We start from the raw sequence: 12,644 nt of genomic DNA, 5'->3' as shown, positions 1-12,644 counted from the left end.
GAAATTAAAACCTTACAGACAAGCAAAAGCTAAGAGAATTCAGCACCATTAAACCCGCTTTACAACAAATGCTAAAGGAACTTCTCTAGGCAAGAAATACAAGAGAAGGAAAAGACCTATGGTAACAAACCCAAAACAATGAAGAAAATGGTAATAGGAACATACATATCGATAACTACCTTAAATATAAATGGATTAAAGCTCCAACCAAAAGACATAGACTGGCTAAATGGATACAAAAACAAGACCTGTATATACGCTGTCTCCAAGACACCCACTTCAGACCTAGGGACACATACAAACTGAAAGTGAGGAGATGGAAAAAGATATTCCATGTAAATGGAAATCAAAAGAAAGCTGGAGTAGCAATTCTCATATCAGACAAAATAGACTTTAAAATAAAGACTATTACAAAAGACAAAGAAGGACACTACATACTGATCAAGGGACCGATCCAAGAAGAAGGCATAACAATTGTAAATATTTCTGCACCCAACATAGGAGCACCTCAATACATAGGGCAAATGCTAACAGCCATAAAAGGGGAAATCGACAGTAACACAATCATAGTAGGGGACTTTAACACCCTACTTGCACCAATGGACAGATCATCCAAAATGAAAATAAGTAAGGAAACACAAGCTTTAAATGAAACATTAAACAAGATGGACTTAATTGATATTTATAGGACATTCCAACCAAATACAACAGATTACACTTTATTCTCAAGGGCTCATGGAACATTTTCCAGGATAGATCATATCTTGGGTCACAAAGTCAAGCCTTGGTAAATTTAAGAAAATTGAAATCGTATCAAGTATCTTTTCTGACCGCAACGTTTTGAGACTACATATCAATAACAGGAAAAAAATCTGTAAAAAATACAAAAACATGGAGGCTAAACAATACACTACTAAATAACCAAGAGATCACTGAAGAAATTAAAGAGGAAATTTAAAAATACCTAGAAACAAATGACAATGTAAACACGATGACCCAAAACCTATGGGATGCAGCAAATGCAGTTCTAAGAGGAAAGTTTATAGTAATACAAACCTACCTCAAGAAACAAGAAACATCACAAATAATCAACCTAACCTTACACCTAAAGCAATTAGAGAAAGAAGAACAAAAAAGCCCCAAAGTTAGAAGAAGGAAAGAAGTCATAAAAATCAGCTCAGAAATAATTGAAAAAGAAATGAAGGAAACAATAGCAAAGATCAATAAAACTAAAAGCTGGTTCTTTGAGAAGATAAAAAATTGATGAACCATTAGCCAGACTCATCAAGAAAAAATGGAAGAAGACTCAAATCAATAGAATTAGAAATGAAAAAGGAGAAGTAACAACTGACACTGCAGAAATACAAAGGATCATGAGAGATTACTACAAGCAACTATATGCCAATAAAATGGACAACCTGGAAGAAATGGACAAATTCTTAGAAAAGCAGAGCCTTCCGAGACTGAACCAGGAAGAAATAGAAAATATAAACAGACCAAAGAGAAGCACTGAAATTGAGACTGTGATTAAAAATCTTCCAACAAACAAAAGCCCAAGACCAGATGGCTTCACATGAAAATCTATCAAACATTTAGTGAAGAGCTAATACCTATCCTTCTCAAATTCTTCCAAAATATAACAGAGGGAGGAACACTCCCAAACTCATTCTACGAGGTCACTATCACTCTGATACAAAGAGCAGACAGAGATGTCACAAAGAAAGAAAATTACAGGCCAATATCACTGAAGAACATAGATGCAAAAATCCTCAACAAAATACTAGCAAACAGAATCCAATAGCACATTAAAAGGATCATACACCATGATCAAGTGGGGTTTATCCCAGGAGTGCAAGGATTCTTCAATATACGCAAATCAATCAACATGATGCACCATATGAACAAACTGAAGGAGAAAAACCATATGATCATCTCAATAGATGCAGAAAAAGCTTTCGACAAAATTCAACACTGTTTATGATAAAAAGTCTCCAGAAAGTAGGCATAGAGGGAACTTACCTCAACATAATAAAGGTCATATATGACAAACCCACAGCCAACGTCATTCTAAATTGTGAAAAACTGAAACCATTTCCACTAAGATCAGGAACAAGACAAGGTTGTCCATTCTCACTATTATTCAACATAGTCTTGGAAGTTTTGGCCACAGCAATCAGAGAAGAAAAAGAAATAAAAGGAATCCAAATCGGAAGAAAAGAAGTAAAGCTGTCACTGTTTGCAGGTGGCATGATACTATACATAGAGAATCTTAAAGATGCTACCAGAGCTAATCAATGAGTTTGGTAAATTGGCAGGATACAAAATTAATGCACAGAAATCTCTTGCATTTCTATACACTAATGATGAAAAATCTGAAAGAGAAATCAAGAAAACATTCCCATTTACAACTGCAACAAAAAGAATAAAATACCTAGGAATAAACCTACCTAAGGAGACAAAAGACCTGTATGCAGAAAACTATAAGACACTGATGAAAGAAATTAAAGATGATACAAATAGATGGAGAGATATACCATATTCGTGGATTGCAAGAATCAACATTGTGAAAATGAGTATACTACACAAAGCAATCTACAGATTCAATGCAATCCCCATCAGTGGCATTGCAATTGGCATCAATGGCTTCCCTGGCGGCATAGTGGTAAAAATCCACCTGCCAATGCAGAGAACACAAGTTCGAGCCCCGGTCTGGGAAGATGCCACATGCTGTGGAGCACCTAAGCCTGTGCACCACAACTACTGAGCCTGCTCTCTAGAGCCTGCAATCCGCAACTACTGAGCCCGTGGGCCACACTACTGAAGCCTGCATGCCTAGATCCCATGCTTGGCAACAGGAGAAGCCACTGAAACGAGAAGCCCCCACCCTCCACAACTAGAGAAAGCCCGCACACAGCAACAAAGACCCAGCACAGCCAAAAATAAATAAATTTATAAAAAAGAAGAAAAATACCAGTGGCATCTTTCACAGAACTAGAACAACAAATTTCACAATTTGTATGGAAACACAAAAGAACCCGAATAGCCAAAGCAATCTTGAGAAAGGAAAACGGAGCTGGAGGAGTCAGGCTCCTGGACTTCAGACTCTACTACAAAGCTACAGTAATCAAGACAGTATGGTACTGGCACAAAAACAGACATATAGATCAATGGAACAGGATAAAAGCCCAGAGATAAACCCACGCACATATGGTCACCTTATTTTTGATAAAAGAGGCAAGAATATACAATGGAGAAAAGACAGCCTCTACAATAAGTGGTGCTGGGAAAACTGGACAGCTACATGTAAAAGAATGAAATTAGAACACTCTCTAACACCATACACAAAAGTAAACTCAAAATTGATCAAAGACCTAAATGTAAGGCCAGACACTATAAAACTCTTAGAGGAAAACATAGGCAGAACACTCTATGACATAAATCACAGCAAGATCCTTTTTGACCCACCTCCTAGAGAAATGGAAATAAAAACAAAAATAAACAAATAGGACCAATGAAACTTAAAGGCTTTTGCACAGCAAAGGAAAACATAAAGAAGACAAAACGACAACCCTCAGAATGGGAGAAAATATTTGCAAATGAAACAACTGACAAAGGATTAATCTCCAAAATTTACAAGTGGCTCATGCAGCTCAATATCAAAAAAACAAACAACCCAATCCAAAAATGGGCACAAGACCTAAACAGGCATTTCTCCACAGAAGATATACAGATTGCCAACAAACACATGAAAGCATGCTCAACATCACTAATCGTTGCAGAAATGCACATCAAAACTACAATGAGGTATCACCTGACACCAGTCAGAATGGCCATCATCAAAAAATCTAGAAACAATAAATGCTGGAGAGGGTGTGGAGAAAAGGGAACCCTCTTGCACTGTTGGTGGGAATGTAAATTGATACAGCCACTATGGAGAACAGTATGGAGGTTCCTTAAGAAACTAAAAATAGAACTACCATATGACCCAAACTACTGGGCATATACCCTGAGAAAACCATAATTCAAAAAGAGTCATGTACCACAATGTTCATTGCAGCTCTATTTACAATAGCCAGGACATGGAAGCCACCTAAATGTCCGTTGATAGATGAACGGATAAAGAAGATGTGGCACATATATACAATGAATATTATTCAGCCGTAAAAAGAAATGAAATTGAGTTGTTTGTAGTGAGGTGGATGGACATAGAGTTTGTCATACAGAGTGAAGTAAGTCAGAAAGAGAAAAGCAAATACAGTATGCTAACACATATATATGGAATCTAAAAAAAAAAAAAAAGGGTTCTGAAGAACCTAGGGGCAGGACAGGAATAAAGACGCAGATGTGGAGAACGGACTTGAGGACATGGTGAGGCGGAAGGGTAAGCTGGGATGAAGTGAGAGAGTGACATGCACTTATGTATACTACCAAGTGTAAAATGGATAGCTAGTGGGAAGCAGCCACATAGTACGGGGAGATCGCTTGGTGCTTTGTGACCACCTAGAGGGGTGGGATAGGGAGTGTGGGAGGGAGACATAAGAGGGAGGGGATATGAGGATATATGTATATGTATAGCTCATTCACTTTGTTATAAAGCAGAAACTAACACAACACTTGAACGCAATTATACTCCAATAAAAATGTTTTTAAAAAAATAGAATGTGAAAACACTTTGCACCTTGTAAACCCTGAAGGAAAATACACATTCAGCTATTATGATGAAATGAGTAAATCCAACATCTAGCCTGGCAAAGATACATTAAAATCTGGCCTCAGCCTCACTTTCAAGTCACATTTTTCTCTGCTACTCTGTTCATTGAGCAATGTGAATCTTTGCTTTTCCACAAAAACAGCTATGCTTTTCCATCTTTGCCCTTTTGCTTGTGCAATTTCTCCACAGAGAATGCCATTTCATGCTCAACACAATCTATTAAAATCCTGTCCTTCAAGGTCGCGTTCAAACTTCACTGCCTTCATTAAGCCTTCATGATCACGACAGTCCTACGTGATGTTTTTCATCTGACTTCCTATGGCTCTCCTACTTTATGTATTCCACACTACTTGAAAGATTTTATGTCTTACTCCCTTACTAGATTCAGTGTTCTTTGAGGGTAGAGATAATAAACAATATGTCTTTGAAAAAACCATGAAATATTTATTGAATAAAGGTACTGTGTTTTTAAATGACTAAAATAATATAATCAAGTTATGGACATTTTAGGAAATACAAGGGGATGAAAGAAAATTACCTTTACTCCATCATGCAGCACAATAGCTTGTCTTTTGGGGTCCAAACTCTTCCCAGTCTTTTTCACTTGCACTTTTGCATTCTGTACCTCTGAACTTATATCTTTATCTCTTAAATTTTTAGCATTTCATGAACATGTTTCCACGTGACTAGGTAGTCTCTATGGTAATTTTTAATGACTTCATAGTATGCTAAACAAACATTCAAAGATTGGCAAATTTTGATTTATGTACTGGTGTCACATACAATCCTCAGACAGCATTCTTCTGTGTTCTTTCTGATTCCCTCCCACTAATTTCACTCCACAGTTCGTGTTCTACTCAACTATTAATATGGCTTCACCATAGCAAACTCTCTGAAATACATGAAAGCTCCTGGCTCTCCAGAGATATTGTTTATTTAGTCATCTCTGGTCCTTTTCCTCATTTAACATTTCTAGTGAGATTTCGGCAACTCACCCCCACAGACCTCCAAGCTCTGCCAGAATAGTTGTGGTACATTGTACTCTCCTTGTGAAAGGACTTCGACCACCACCAAGATCTCACTTCAGGCCAGATGGCATTCATATAGTTTGGCAGGAAGTTCTTTACTTGTTCTTACAAGTTTGTCTTAAAAGCAATTCAGACTATTAAAACCAGCTGGGGTTGGATGCCATATTAAACTTATTCATTTATTTTCCAACCTGATTGGCCATGTTAAACCAACTCTTAGGAAAGAAAGAAAAGGAAAGAACTTTAAAGCCAAAGGCCCTTGAGGCTATGTGTCTGATGAGAAAATGTAATCCAAGTTTCCCTAGACCATCCCTAGGGTGGTCATCATCTTTTCTAAATTCTTAGAATTTTTACTATCTATACTGTTCACATAGCACCTATCACATATTTTATTATATTGATGATGTTGTATAATATATTTATGGATAGTTTTGAATAATCCCCTTGGTGTAGAATAGACAATGCCTGAAATGGGATGTTTCCCACAATGCTTTGCCCACTGTGGAGCTCAGTAAATGAGTAGTGGTTGATTTTAGAAGTATTAGAATCCCTGGAGTAGCAGAGTCATTTCTGACTCAGGAATTTTATGCTCATATTCTTGAAAATGTAAGTTGTACATGGATTTTCTCAAGGACTACTCTGACTGCTGCCAATATGACAGACCCTGCAAATAGCCTTTGTGTGTGCAAGCTAGTTGCCTTTGTCATGTTAACCATGTTTCCCCTATTTAATAACTGTGAAAGCAAGAATTTGTATGCAGAAACCCTTGTTCTTTGTATAAAGACCTCACTATTATGAAATTCTTTGCCCCAGTACACAAATGGGATAGTACTGGTGTAATTCTGGCCCCCAGCTCAGAAAACATACACAAATATTGCTTCCTGGGTGATCTCTTCACAAGCAACAAGGATGAGTATGTAAGAACTCTCTTGGTATCCCCAGAGCGTTATTACGTTTTATACTGTCAGTCTTTTGTTCATTTATTCCTTCCACTGTGGACAAAGCTCTATGATGTTCCCTGTGAAGGATATAAATATACGTAAGTAACTATAATGCAAGGTGGAAGTACAATAATGACATACAAATAAGGTGATGTGGGAACTCCAGAAAGGAAGAATTTATGTCCAACTAGGAGAATCAGGGAGTCAGACTGTGGCAGAGGAAGTATATAAAGTCAGTCCTGAAGAATAAGTAGAAAATAAATGGATTTGTTTTCAATTAATGTTTGTAAGATAATCCTTGAAAATGCAGTAAATAACAACTAAGCCAATTTCATATGGAAAACTACTAGATAAAAGATTTTATAATCATCTCTAGATTAGTGTATTGAATGGTGGTATAATTGATGAAGAAAATGAAAAAGTGTGAGGGCAAGGACTTTATATGTTTAGAGAGAATGACTTAATCCACAGCAGGCCAAGACTTCCTTATTTTTCAAGGCGTTAGAGAGCTATAAAAGCAATTAGGACTAGGTGAACTAAAGATCTAGAGAGGGAAGCAGCGTTCTAAGGTGAGCTGATGATGGCCGGTATTTTTTTCTCTGGGGACATTTTCAAGTCCTGGCCACGCGTTGATCAACCTTGGCCCAGGCAGGGGACCAATCCTGTGGGAAAGAGAAGCCAGCTAACTTTAGCTGTCACACATAACTGGGGTGATACAATGAAAACTTGAGGAGCCCTGAACACACAGGCAACTTTCCCTGGAGGGAAATTTCTGGAGTTCTGGTGTTGTACAGGAGGATGGGGAACTAGGTCAAAACTTGTAGAAAACAGGAAATTGTTCCCACAATCTCACAGCACTTAGGAATTCAAGACTTGCCAGGTAAAGAGTACTGCTTCAAATACATGACTGCCCACCCCCTTAAGACATTTGCAAATTTTAAAGTTGTATGAGTTGGAATGATAAAAAGTTAAGTTGAAAAGTGCTAAAGGGAAGAGTTGAATTTTCTTTGGACTTCAGGGCCAAGGAGACAAAGAGCAGTCTCAGCCAAAAGCCTAGGAAGACCTGCGCTAGGAAGACGGACCACAGCCAAGCTCGGTCCATATTGAATTGAGATAGTCACCTCCGCATTCTACCTGCATAAAAGAAAAAGAGGAAACCTGCTCTAATGGAAGATAAAATTATATCCAGTCACTACAGTACATTATTTAATACACAAAACAGTGTATTCAGTCAAAAATTCTTAGACTTGAAAAAAATACTGCACCATATGCTTTATAACCAGTAGAATAAAAGACAATAGAAATAGACCTTCTATTGATCCAGATTTTTGAGTTAGCAAACAAATTACTATGATCAATATGTTAAATAAAATATAGGAAAAGTGAACAAAGTAAATGAAAGAATGGAGAATTTCACCAAAGTACTAGAATCTATTTTTTTAAATTTATGCTTACCAGGAATTCCCTGGCTGTCCAGTGGTTAGGGCTCCACGCTTCCACTGCAGGGGGCATGGGTTCGATCCCTGGTTGGGGAACTAAGATCCTGCATGCTGTGCAGCACAGCCAAAAAAATAAATAAATAAAAAATTTAAATGTTTTAAAAAATAGATAAACTATGGTTATCAAAGGGAAAATGTTGGGGGGAGGGATAAATTAGGAGCTTGGGATTAACATATACATACTACTATACATAAAATAGATAATCAACTAGAACTTACTGTATAGCACAGGGAACTCTATTCAATACTCTGTAATAACCTACATGGGAAAAGAAAGTGAAAAAGAATTGATATATGTATATGTATAACTAAATCACTTTGCTGTACACCTGAAACTAACACAACATTGTAAATCAACTATATTCCAATATAAAGTAAATATTTAAAAAAAAGAATCAAAAGTTTATTCTAAAACTAAAAAAGTATTAATATCTTAAAATATGAACTCAGTGAATGGAGTTGACAGAAAACTAGACACAGCAGAACACAGGACTGAAAAACCTGAAGAGAGATTAATAGAAAATATTCAAAAGGAAGCACAAAGAGAAAAAAGAATAGGAAGAACATACACATAATAAAGTGAAAGAGACTTCTGGTACATGCTTACAAGGTCTAACATATGTATCATTACAGTCCCAGAAAGAAAGAGAGATGACAGAAAAGCCATATAGGGCTTCCCTGGTGGCGCAGTGGTTGAGAGTCCGCCTGCCGATGCAGGGGACATGGGTTCGTGCCCCGGTCCGGGAAGATCCCACATGCCGTGGAGCGGCTGGGCCCGTGAGCCATGGCTGCTGAGCCTGTGCGTCCGGAGCCTGTGCTTCACAATGGGAGAGACCACAATAGTGAGAGACCCACGTACCGCAAAAAAAAGAAAAAAGAAAAGCCATATAATAAGGTATATTGGCCAAGAATTTTCCAAAACTGTTAAACAATATCAACCCACAGTTTCAAGAAGCTCAACAAACCCCAAGCAGGATAAATAAAAAGAAAATCACACCATACATTATGCTAAAATTCCTGAAAACCAAAGAAAAAAAATCCTTTTTTTTCCTTGTATGATTTTCTTTTTCAAATTTCTTTTTCATTGAAGTATAGTTAATTTACAATGTTGCATTAGTTTTAGGTGTAAGCAAAGTGATTCAGTTTTACATACATGTATATCTATTTTTTTCAGATTCTTTTCCCTTATAGGTTATTACAAAGTACTGCATCTAGTTCCCTGTGCTACATAGTAGATCCTTGTTAGTTATCTATTTTATACAAAGACAAAAGTATCCATTTTTTAAAACATCTTTATTGGAGTAAAGTTGCTTTACAATGGTGTGTTAGTTTCTGCTTTATAACAAAGTGAATCAGCTATACATATACATATATCCCCATATCTCCTGCTTCTTGCGTCTCCCTCCACCCTCCCTATCCCACCCCTCTAGGTGGTCACAAAGCACCAAGCTGATCTCCCTGTGCTATGTGGCTGCTTCCCACTAGCTACCTATTTTACACTTGGTAGTATACATAAGTGCATGCCACTCTCTCACTTCATCCCAGGTTACCCTTCCCCTTCCCCATGTCCTCAAGTCCATTCTCTACGTTTGCATCTTTATTCCTGTCCTGCCCCTTTGTTCTTCAGAACCCTTTTTTTTCTTTTTTCTAGATTCCATATATAGGTGTTAGCATACGGTATTTGTTTTCCTCTTTCTGACTTACTTCACTCTGTATGACAGACTCTAGGTCTATCCACCTCACTACAAATAACTTAATTTCGTTTCTTTTTATGGCTGAATAATACTCCATTGTATATATGTGCCACATCTTCTTTATCTGTTCATCTATCGATGGACACTTAGGTGGCCTCCATGTCCTGGCTATTGTAAATAAAGCTGCAATGAACATTGTGGTACATGACTCTTTTTGAATTATGGTTTTCTCAGGGTATATGCCCAGTAGTGGGATTGCTGGGTCGTATGGTAGTTTTATTTTTAGTTTCTTGAGGAACCTCCATACTGTTCTCCATAGTGGCTGTATCAATTTACATTCCCACCAACAGTGCAAGAGGGTTCCCTTTTCTCCACACCCTCTCCAGCATTTATTGTTTCTAGATTTTTTGATGATGGCCATTCTGACTGGTGTGAGGTGATACCTCATTGTAGTTTTGATGTGCATTTCTGCAACGATTAGTGACGTTGAGCACCCTTTCATGTGTTTGTTGGCAATCTGTATATCTTCTGTGGAGAATCGTCTGTTTAGGTCTTGTGCCCATTTTTGGATTGGGTTGTTTGTTTTTTTGATATTGAGCTGCATGAGCCACTTGTAAATTTTGGAGATTAATCCTTTGTCAGTTGTTTCATTTGCAAATATTTTCTCCCATTCTGAGGGTTGTCGTTTTGTCTTCTTTATGTTTTCCTTTGCTGTGCAAAAGCCTTTAAGTTTCATTAGGTCCCATTTGTTTATTTTTATTTCCATTTCCCTAGGAGGTGGGTCAAAAAGGATCTTGCTGTGATTTATGTCATAGAGTGTTCTGCCTATGGTTTCCTCTAAGAGTTTTATAGTGTCTGGCCTTACATTTAGGTCTTTGATGAATTTTGAGTTTATTTTTGTGTATGGTGTTAGGGAGTGTTCTAATTTCATTCTTTCACATGTAGCTGTCCAGTTTTCCCAGCACCACTTATTGAAGAGGCTGTCTTTTCTCGATTGTATATTCTTGCCTCCTTTATCAAAAATAAGGTGACCATATGTGTGTGGGTTTATCTCTGGGCTTTTATCCTGTTCCATTGATCTATATTTCTGTTTTTGTGCCAGTACCATACTGTCTTGATTACTGTAGCTTTGTAGTAGAGTCTGAAGTCTGGGAGCCTGATTCCTCCAGCTCCATTTTCGTTTCTCAAGATTGCTTTGGCTATTCGGGTTCTTTTGTGTTTCCATACAGATTGTGAAATTTTTTGTTCTAGTTCTGTGAAAAATGCCATTGGTAGTTTTTAAAATCTTTTTTATAAATTTATTTATTTTTGGCTGTGCTGGGTCTTTGTTGCTGTGTGCGGGTTTTCTCTAGTTGTGGAGGGCAGGGGCTACTCTTCGTTGCAGTGCACAGGCTTCTCATTGCAGTGGCTTCTCTTGTTACCGAGCATGGGATCTAGGCATGCACGCTTCGGTATTTGTGGCCCATGGGCTCAGTAGTTGCAGATCGCAGGCTCTAGAGAGCAGGCTCAGTAGTTGTGGTGCACAGGCTTAGGTGTTCCGCAGCATGTGGCATCTTCCCGGACCAGGGCTCGAACCCGTGTTCCATGCATTGGCAGGAGGATTTTTACCACTATGCCACCAGGGAAGCCATTGATGCCAATTGCAATGCATCAATGGGGATTGATGGGGATTGCATTGAATATGTAGATTGCTTTGGCTAGTATAGTCATTTTCACAATGTTGATTCTTGCAATCCATGAACAGGGTATATCTCTTCAACTGTTTGTATCTTTAGTTTCTTTCATCAGTGTCTTATAGTTTTCTGCATACAGGTCTTTTGTCTCCTAAGGTAGGTTTATTCCTAGGTATTTTATTCTTTTTGTTGCAGTGGTAAATGGGAGTGTTTCCTGAATTTCTCTTTGAGATTTTTCATCATTAGTGTATAGGGATGCAAGAGATTTCTGCGCATTAATTTTGTATCCTGCTACTTTACCAAACTCATTGATTAGCTCTGGTAGCATCTTTAGGATTCTCAATGTATAGTATCATGTCATCTGCAAACAGTGACAGCTTTACTTCATTTTTTCCAATTTGGATTCCTTTTATTTCTTTTTCTTCTCTGATTGCTGTGGCCAAAACTTCCAAGACTATGTTGGATAATAGTGGTGAGAATGGACAACCTTGTCTTGTTCCTGATCTTAGTGGAAATGGTTTCAGTTTTTCACCATTGAGAATGATGTTGGTTGTGGGTTTGTCATATATGGCCCTTATTATGTTGAGGTAAGTTCCCTCTATGCCTACTTTCTGGAGGCTTTTTATCATAAATGGTGTTGAATTTTGTCGAAAGCTTTTTCTGCATCCATTATGATGATCATATGGTTTTTCTCCTTCAATTTGTTCATATGGTGTATCACATTGACTGATTTGTGTATATTGAAGAATCCTTGCATTCCTGGGATAAACCCCACTTGATCATGGTGTATGACCCTTTTAATGTGCTATTGGATTCTGTTTGCTAGTATTTTGTTGAGGATTTTTGCATCTATGTTCTTCAGTGATATTGGCCTGTAATTTTCTTTCTTTGTGACATCTTTGTCTGGTCTTGGTATCAGGGTGATAGTGACCTCGTAGAATGAGTTTGGGAGTGTTCCTCCCTCTGCTATGTTTTGGAAAAGTTTGAGAAGGATAGGTGTTAGCTCTTCACTAAATGTTTGATAGAATTTGCCTGTGAAGCCATCTGGTCCTGGGCTTTTGTTTGTTGGAAGATTTTTAATCACAGTCTCAATTTCAG

Source organism: Monodon monoceros, unplaced genomic scaffold (assembly GCF_005190385.1).
Source record: "Monodon monoceros isolate NGI ecotype Baffin Bay Population unplaced genomic scaffold, NGI_Narwhal_1 Super_Scaffold_1, whole genome shotgun sequence".
Lineage (NCBI taxonomy): Eukaryota > Metazoa > Chordata > Mammalia > Artiodactyla > Monodontidae > Monodon > Monodon monoceros.
This window is presented reverse-complemented; position numbering follows the sequence as displayed.